The sequence below is a fragment of the Panthera onca genome, chromosome A1 (assembly GCF_046562875.1).
Source record: "Panthera onca isolate mPanOnc1 chromosome A1, mPanOnc1 haplotype 2, whole genome shotgun sequence".
Lineage (NCBI taxonomy): Eukaryota > Metazoa > Chordata > Mammalia > Carnivora > Felidae > Panthera > Panthera onca.
This window is the reverse complement of record NC_138339.1, coordinates 150,397,798-150,406,107: the sequence shown is the minus strand read 5'-3', so window position 1 is coordinate 150,406,107 and position 8,310 is coordinate 150,397,798.

Sequence of the window (8,310 nt, the reverse complement as noted above, 5' to 3'; positions counted from 1 at the left end):
AAATAATATAGCCATGATTGGTATCCCAGAGGAGGAAGAGAGAGGGAAAGGTGCTGAAGGTGTACTTGAAGAAATCATAGCTGAGAACTTCCCTGAACTGGGGAAGGAAAAAGGCATTGAAATCCAAGAGGCACAAAAAAAACTCCCTTCAGACATAACTTGAATCGATCTTCTGCACGACATATCATAGTGAAACTGGCAAAATACAAGGATAAAGAGCAAATTCTGAAAGCAGCTAGAGATAAACGTGCTCTAACGTATAAAGGGAGACCTATAAGACTCGTGACTGATCTCTCTTTTGAAATTTGGCAGCCCAGAAAGGATTGGCACAAGATCTTCAATGTGTTGAACAGAAAAAATATGCAGCCGAGAATCCTTTATCCACCAAGTCTGTCATTTAGAATAGAAGGAGAGATAAAGGTCTTCCCAAACAAACAAAAACTGAAGGAATTCGTCACCACTGAACCAACCCTACAAGAGATCCTAAGGGGGATCCTGTGAGACAAAGTACCAGAGACATCACTACAAGCATAAAACATACAGACATCACATTGACTCTAAACCCATATCTTTCTATAATAACACTGAATGTAAATGGATTAAATGCGCCAACCAAAAGACACAGGGTATCAGAATGGATAAAAAAACAAGACGCATCTATTTGCTGTCTACAAGAGACTCATTTTAGACCTGAGGACACCTTTAGATTGAGAGTGAGGGGATGGAGAACTATTCATCATGCTACTGGAAGCCAAAAGAAAGCTGGAGTAGCCATTTATATCAGACAAACTAGACTTTAAATTAAAGGCTGTAACAAGAGATGAAGAAGGGCATTATATAATAATTACAGGGTCTATCCATCAGGAAGAGCTAACAATTATAAATGTCTATGCACCAAATACCGGAGCCCCCAGATATATAAAACAATTACTCATAAACATAAGCAACCTTATTGATAAGAATGTGGTCATTGCAGGGGACTTTAACACCCCACTTACAGAAATGGATAGATCATCTAGACACACAGTCAATAAAGAAACAAGGGCCCTGAATGATACATTGGATCAGATGGACTTGACAGATATATTTAGAACTCTGCATCCCAAAGCAACAGAGTATACTTTCTTCTCGAGTGCACATGGAACATTCTCCTAGATAGATCATATACTGGGTCACAAAACAGCCCTTCATAAGTATACAAGAATTGAAATCACACCATGCATACTTTCAGACCACAATGCTATGAAGCTTGAAATCAACCACAGGAAAAAGTCTGGAAAACCTCCAAAAGCATGGAGGTTAAAGAACACCCTACTAACGAATGAGTGGGTCAACCAGGCAATTAGAGAAGAAATTAAAAAATATATGGAAACAAACGAAAATGAAAATACAACAATCCAAACACTTTGGGATGCAGCGAAGACAGTCCTGAGAGGAAAATACATTGCAATCCAGGCCTATCTCAAGAAACAAGAAAAATCCCAAATACAAAATCTAACAGCATACCTAAAGGAAATAGAAGCAGAACAGCAAAGGCAGCCTAAACCCAGCAGAAGAAGAGAAATAATAAAGATCAGAGCATAAATAAACAACATAGAATCTAAAAAAACTGTAGAGCAGATCAACGAAACCAAGAGTTGGTTTTTTGAAAAAATAAACAAAATTGACAAACCTCTAGCCAGGCTTCTCAAAAAGAAAAGGGAGATGACCCAAAGATAAAATCGTGAATGAAAATGGAATTATTACAACCAATCCCTCTGAGATACAAACAATTATCAGGGAATACTATGAAAAATTATATGCCAACAAATTGGACAACCTGGAAGAAATGGACAAATTCCTAAACACCCACACTCTTCCAAAACTCAATCGGGAGGAAATAGAAAGCTTGAACAGACCCATAACCAGCGAAGAAATTGAATCAGTCATCAAAAATCTCCCAACAAATAAGAGTCCAGGACCAGATGGCTTCCCAGGGGAGTTCTTCCAGACGTTTAAAGCAGAGATAATACCTATCCTTCTCAAGCTATTCCAAGAAATAGAAAGGGAAGGAAAACTTCCAGACTCATTCTATGAAGCCAGTATTACTTTGATTCCTAAACCGGACAGAGATCCAGTAACAAAAGAGAACTACAAGCCAATATCCCTGATGAATATGGATGCAAAAATTCTCAATAAGATACTAGCAAATCGAATTCAACAGCATAGAAAAAGAATTATTCACCGTGTTCAAGTGGGATTCATTCCTGGGATGCAGGGCTGGTTCAACATTTGCAAATCAATCAACGTGATACATCACATTAAGAAAAGAAAATATAAGAACCATATGATCCTGTCAATCGATGCAGAAAAGGCCTTTGACAAAATCCAGCAACCTTTCTTAATAAAAACCCTCGAGAAAGTCAGGATAGAAGGAACATACTTAAACATCATAAAAGCCATTTATGAAAAGCCCACAGCTAACATCATCCTCAATGGGGAAAAACTGAGAGCTTTCCCCCTGAGATATGGAGCACGACAGGGATGTCCACTCTTGCCACTGTTCTTTTATGACTATTATTCTAAATTCACTTTCTGTTATATTATTTAAATCCTTTTTGATCAGTTCATTGGCTGTTGTTATTTCCTGGAGATTCTTCTGAGGGGAATTCTTCCGTTTGGTCATTTTGGAGAGTCCCTTGCGTGGTGAGGACCTGCAGTGCACTTCCCCTGTGCTGTGGTGTATAACTGGAGTTAGTGGGCGGGGCCGCAGTCCGACCCGATGTCTGCCCCCAGCCCACCGCTGGGGCCACAGTCAGACTGGTGTGTGCCTTCTCTTCCCCTCTCCTAGGGGCGGGATTCACTGTGGGGTGGCGTGTCCCGTCTGGGCTACTTGCACACTGCCAGGCTTGTGTTGCTGGGGATCTGGCGTATTAGCTGGGGTGGGTAGGCAAGGTGCACGGGGACTGGAGGGGCAGGCTTAGCTCGCTTCTCCTTAGGTGATCCACTTCAGGAGGAGCCCTGTGGCACCGGGAGGGAGTCAGATCCGCTGCCGGAGGGTTGGCTCCGCAGAAGCACAGAGTTGGGTGTTTGCGCGGAGCGAGCAAGTTCCCTGGCAGGAACTGGTTCCCTTTGGGATTTTGGCTGGGGGATGGGCGGGGGAGATGGCGCTGGCGAGCGCCTTTGTTCCCCGCCAAGCTGAGCTCTGCCGTCCGGGGGCTCAGCAGCTCTCCCTCCCTTTGTCCTCCAGCCTTCCCGCTTTCCGAGCAGAGCTGTTAACTTATGACCTCCCAGACGCTAAGTCGCGCTTGCTGTCGGAACACAGTCTGTCCGGCCCCTCCGCTTTTGCCAGCCAGACTCGGGGGCTCTGCTTGGCCGGCGAGCCGCCCCTCCGCCCCGGCTCCCTCCCGCCAGTCCGTGGAGCGCGCACCGCCTCGCCGCCCTTCCTACCCTCTTCCGTGGGCCTCTAGTCTGCGCTTGACTCCGGAGACTCCCTTCTGCTAATCCTCTGGCGGTTTTCTGGGTTCTTTAGGCAGGTGTAGGTGGAATCTAAGTGATCGGCAGGACGCGTTGTGAGCCCCGCGTCCTCCTACGCCGCCATCTTCCGGAACCTCCCTTGCCACTGTTCTTTAACATAGTGTTGGAAGTGCTAGCATCAGCAATCAGACAACAAAAGGAAATCAAAGGCATCAAAATTGGCAAAGATGAAGTCAAGCTTTCACTTTTTGCAGGTGACATGATAGTATACATGGAAAATCCGATAGACTCCACCAAAAGTCTGCTAGAACTGATACATGAATTCAGCAAAATATCAGGATACAAAATCAATGTACAGAAATCAGTTGCATTCTTATACACTAATAATGAAGCAACAGAAAGACAAATAAAGAAACTGATCCCATTCACAATTGCACCCAAGAGCATAAAATACCTAGGAATAAATCTAACCAAAGATGTAAAAGATCTGTATGCTGAAAACTATAGAAAGCTTATGAAGGTAATTGAAGAAGACGCAAAGAAATGGAAAGACATTCCCTGCTCATGGATTGGAAGAATAAATATTGTCAAAATGTCAATACTACCCAAAGCTATCTACACATTCAATGCAATCCCAATCAAAATTGCACCAGCATTCTTTTTGAAACTAGAACAAGCAATCCTAAAATTCATATGGAACCACAAAAGGCCCTGAATAGCCAAAGTAATTTTGAAGAAGACCAAAGCAGGAGGCATCACAATCCCAGACTTTAGGCTCTACTACAAAGCTGTCATCATCAAGACAGCATGGTATTGGCACAAAAACAGACACATAGACCAATGGAATAGAATAGAAACCCCAGAACTAGACCCACACAAGTATGGCCAACTAATCTTTGACAAAGCAGGAAAGAACATCCAATGGAAAAAAGACAGTCTCTTTAACAAATGGTGCTGGGAGAACTGGACAGCAACATGCAGAAGGTTGAAACTAGACCACTTTCTCACACCATTCACAAAAATAAACTCAAAATGGATAAAGGACCTGAATATGAGACAGGAAACCATCAAAACCCTAGAGGAGAAAGCAGGAAAAGACCTCTCTGACCTCAGCTGTAGCAATCTCTTACTCAACACATCCCCAAAGGCAAGGGAATTAAAAGCAAAAATGAATTACTGGGACCTTATGAAGATAAAAAGCTTCTGCACAGCAAAGGAAACAACCAACAAAACTAAAAGGCAACCAACGGAATGGGAAAAGATATTTGCAAATGACATATCGGACAAAGGGCTAGTATCCAAAATCTATAAAGAGCTCACCAAACTCCACACCCGAAAAACAAATAACCCAGTGAAGAAATGGGCAGAAAACATGAATAGACACTTCTCTAAAGAAGACATCTGGATGGCCAACAGACACATGAAAAGATGCTCAACGTCGCTCCTTATCAGAGAAATACAAATCAAAACCACACTCAGATATCACCTCACGCCAGTCAGAGTGGCCAAAATGAACAAATCAGGAGACTATAGATGCTGGAGAGGATGTGGAAAAATGGGAAACCTCTTACACTATTGGTGGGAATGTAAACTGGTGCAGCCACTCTGGACAGCAGTGTGGAGGTTCCTCAGAAAATTAAAAATAGACCTACCCTATGACCCAGCAATAGCACTGCTAGGAATTTACCCAAGGGATACAGGAGTACTGATGCCTAGGGGCACTTGTACCTCAATGTTTATAGCAGCACTCTCAACAATAGCCAAATTATGGAAAGAGCCTAAATGTCCATCAACTGATGAATGGATAAAGAAATTGTGGTTTATATACACAATGGAGTACTACATGGCAATGAGAAAGAACGAAATATGGCCCTTTGTAGCAACAAAGGGCACAAAAACAGACACATAGACGAATGGAATAGAATAGAATATTGGCACAAAAACAGACACATAGACCAATGGAATAGAATAGAAACCCCAGAACTGGAGAGTGTGATGCTAAGTGAAATAAGCCATACAGAGAAATACAGATACCATATGTTTTCACTCTTATGTGTATCCTGAGAAACTTAACAGAAACCCATGGGAGAGGGGAAGGAAAAAAAATAGAGGTTAGAGTGGGAGAGAGCCAAAGCATAAGACTCTTAAAAACTGAGAACAAACTGAGGGTTGATGGGGGTGGGAGGGAGGGGAGGGTGGGTGATGGGTATTGAGGAGGGCACCTTTTGAGATGAGCACTGGGTGTTGTATGGAAACCAATTTGACAATTTCATATATTGAAAAAAAAAGAATTGCATGCAAACAGAATCACACAAATTCGAGACTTTCGTGAGTGCCTTCTCTTAGTGCTTAGATGCTTGTGCACATTGTCACACAGTGCTGCTGGGTAGGACTCTGTTGTTGGATGTGTCCTGGCATAGTGACCCGTTGGACGCTTAACTGACTGAGCCCCCCAGGCGCCTCTGCACGTAGAGAATTTAGAATTTTTTGTATTCCACTCGTCATGATGAAGAGCAAGGTGGCAGAGGAAGACCCTTCCCTCTGTGCTGGGAATTGGAGGTTGGGTGCAGAAAGGTGGAGAGCACTGTATAGATGTCCTGGCCACGTTCAGTGATTATCTCTCAGGTGCAGGCGTCAGTGAGCTGATGGCAGAATTCTCATGACGTGAAGGAAGCATGCTTTCTTGTCCAGTTAGTAATTCAGCAGGAAGGACTTCATCACATAATAATCTGTGAAGAGTATGAGGACAGTCCCTCCTGCTAAAAAGATATGTCTGTATTCTATTTTCCATGATTTCTGTGGATCACACTTGGATGTCACTGACAAACTGAAGTGATTGGAAGGGGGAAGAAGAAGCCATGTAAATGCAGAAAATCACTGGCTGATCAGTCTACTCACTCGGTGTCCATAAATCAAAAGTGAAAATTCTTGGCAATTGTGCAGCAAAGAATGTGGTGGTCTTTTCTTCAACAAAATTGAAAGCCACAACAATTTCAAAAGTATTGAATATTGAAAACAAATACAAGAAGAACTACAGGCAACAATCGGGGAAAAACCTTTTGGAGATGCATTTGAAATCTCGGGTTCTGATTGGGTTTGAACAAAGCAAATGAAAGAACCAGAAGCTGGGACATGTTGGGACGTGTGGGAGAAGATGGTGGGACCTGGAGCTGTGGTGGTGTTTCCACAGGGTAAGAGCAGGAAGAAGCACGAGTTCTGACGAGTGAGGCACCATGGGGGAAGAGTCTGGACGTCGTCACCAGTGTTTCCGATACCAGCGTGACTGCCCCAGGCCTGACCAGGGTGAAGAGTTGCTGCTTGCGGGGGAGGTTGCCTATTTCACAGCTAGGAAAGCGTGGGGAGAGTTGGACATCCTGTGTTTAGCACCACATTAGGATTCATACAAAGGTTTTTCCCCTCACTCTTTTTTTAATTCTGTGAATTCTCTGTAAAAGGACTCAACAATACAGAAAAATGAAGAGGGTCTACTGGACTCAGATGACGAATGATGGGTATGTTTCCTGATATGCTGTGGGTTCCTGGAGGGTCTAGTGAGTAGTCTCCAAGGGGTCCCCTGGGGTGTCTGAGAGCCTTCTGGAAATGTGGACTTAGAGTCACTGCAGGTCAGTGTCAGATGGGCTTTATGGGTGTCTCTGCATGGCCTCTGACGTGGCCAGGCTCCTGAAGGCAGTGGTGACCCCCGGTTCTTGTTTCTAAGACGGTGAGTGGCAGAGAGGGATTGTGTCGCCTTCCTGAACTCAGGTCAGAGCTGGTGACCCTTTTGGCTTTGGGGGACCTAGGGGGGTGGTCCTCTGCAGACGGGCTACTTCCTGTAGGGTTGGGGCTTGTGTGTGCTTTGCAGATAGCCAGCTGACTATTCACAGTTAAACACTGGTGTTGTGCTAAGTTAACTTATAAAACCCAGACCTGGATGGTCAGCCCTTTCTCCCTCTTCTTCCCACTGCCTGGAAGAAAAAGGAGACCTTAGGATTGTTTCAGCAGGAATACCCACTCCAGGCATGTCAGGGGCTGTGCCCAGTGTGGTATGTGGATTCAGTCTGGAAAAGGATTCCGTGTTCCAGCCGGGAGAGCCAGACTCATTAAGTGAAGACAACCGGCCAAGGTCATGGCGCCTTTCAGCAGGTTTGACTCCAGGCCTGGGAGGAGTCAGGGATACCGTAGATCTTTCATTCTTCCCTTTTTCATTTGGAAATCAGGCTGCTCTGGATGCTGATCACATTAAATATCAGCAATGGAGCCAGCTTTGTTTTAAATTTGTTTTGAGCTGTTTCTTTCCTCGTTCTTTATAAAGATGTCTTACTGACTTCTGAAGGCCCCAAGCATCCCCACGGCTGCTGGTTTCTTTGGGGAGTTTCAGGGACTCTCTTGTGAGTAATTAGAAATGGCTACTCTGCTTACACTCGTGGCTGCCTGGCAATGCCATTAATGTCAGGCGTCCGAGGTCGGGCTTCAATAATAGGAATTGAATAGTATTCAAGAAGGATTCAAACGATATTAATATTTAAGAGTCTTTTTGGATCCAGAAGGCGCCCACGAAACCCTTCTGGATGTAATGTATACAGCACATGTCAATTAGGAAGATGGACGGGGCACACTTGGCTCCCCGTCCGCAGAGGCTTACTGTGAGCACTCGGCCCTCCAGCCTCCCAGGGGCATCCTCGCTGACAAATCATGCTTTTTCTTCCCTTGCTGCTCCTGAATAGATCTGTGTCCGAAGCACAAAGGAAAATCAATTTAATTACTTATGAAACTTTTCCTTAAGGGCAATGGAAATATGAGGAAGAAATGAAGTATCTGTCATTGGTAAGTTTATTTCGGGGCTGAACATGAGAC